Genomic DNA, 1,670 nt, shown 5'->3' on the forward strand with positions numbered 1-1,670 from the left:
GTAATTTACAGTTTATAAAATAAATAAAATAAAATAAATTAAAAATATATTGTTATTTAGATATTGATTATTCTATCTGTATGATGGTGATTGTGATTGCAATTGTGTTCGCTTATCTGGAACGTGGACGTTTGATTATTCGTTATCAGACGCTTGACAATGGCATTTTCGTAAAGGCAATGTTACTCGTAGTTGACCGTGAAATAAAACTGAATAATCGGACTTCGTAATTAAATCGTTTCCAAAGACTGCTGCGGTAGAAAAATTAGACAGATGTGAAAATTACCCAACTATCAGTTTAATAAGCCACGGCCGCAAAATACTAACGCGTATTCTTTACAGACGAATGGAAAAGCTGGTAGAAGCGGACCTCGGAGAAGATCAGTTTGGATTCCGAAGAAATGTTGGAACATGTGAGGCAATACTGACCCTACAACTTATCTTAGAGAATAGATTAAGGAAAGTCAAACCAACGTTTCTAGCATTTTTAGACTTAAGGAAAGCTTTTGTCAATGTTGACTGGAATACTCTCTTTCAAATTCTGAAGGTGGCATGGGTCAAATACAGGGAGCGAAAGGTTATTTACAAGTTGTACAGAAACCAGACGGCAGTTATAAGAATCGAGGGACATGAAAGGGAAGAAGGGCTCGGGAAGGGAGTGAGACAGGGTTGTAGCCCCTCCCCGATGTTATTCAATCTGCTTGTTGAGCAAGCAGTAAAGGATACAAAAGAAACATTTGGAGTAGGAATTAAAATCCCTGGAGAAGAAATAAAAACTTCGAGGTTCGCCGACGACATTGTAATTCTGTCAGAGACAGTAAAAGGACCTGGAAGAGCAGCTGAACGGAATGGGCAGTGTCTTGAAAGGAGGATATAAGATGAACATCAACAAAAGCAAAACGAGGATAATGGAATGTAGTCGAATTAAATCGGGTGATGCTGTGGGAATTAGATTAGGAAATGAGTCGCTTAAAGTAGTAAATGAGTTTTGCTGTTTGGGGATGATGGTCGAAGTAGAGAGGATATAAAATGTAGACTGCCAATGGTAAGGAAAGCGCTTCTGAAGAACAGAAATTTGTTAACATCGAGTATAGATCTAAGTGTGAGGAAGTCACTTCTGAAAGTATTTGTATGCAGTGTAGCCATGTATGGAAGTGAAACGTGGACGATATATAGATAACACAAAAAAGAGAATAGAAGTTTTCGAAATGTGGTGCTACAGAAGAATGCTGAAGATTAGATGGGTAGATCACATAACTAATGAGGAAGTACAGAATAGAATTGGGGAGACGACGAGTTTGTGGCACAACTTGACTAGAAGAAGGGATCGGTTGGTAGGACAGGTTCAGAGGCATCAAGGGATCACCAATTTAGTATTGGAGGACAGCGTGGAGGGTAAAAATCGTAGAGGGAGACCAAGAGATAAATACGCTAAACAGATTCAGATGAATGTAGGTTGCAGTAGGTACTGGGAGATGCAGCAGCTTGCACAGGAGAGAGTAGCATGGACAGCTGCATCAAACCAGTCTCTGGACTGAAGACCACAACAACAACAACATTAGTTGTACTCATTCTTTTCTCTCAATCCAGAGACATTATTCAGGAGAGTAAATAGCAGGCTGTAGGCTGTAGTAAATAAGAGCAAAAATAATCGATAAAAAATTTAAAAC

Source organism: Schistocerca serialis, chromosome 10 (genome assembly GCF_023864345.2).
Source record: "Schistocerca serialis cubense isolate TAMUIC-IGC-003099 chromosome 10, iqSchSeri2.2, whole genome shotgun sequence".
Lineage (NCBI taxonomy): Eukaryota > Metazoa > Arthropoda > Insecta > Orthoptera > Acrididae > Schistocerca > Schistocerca serialis.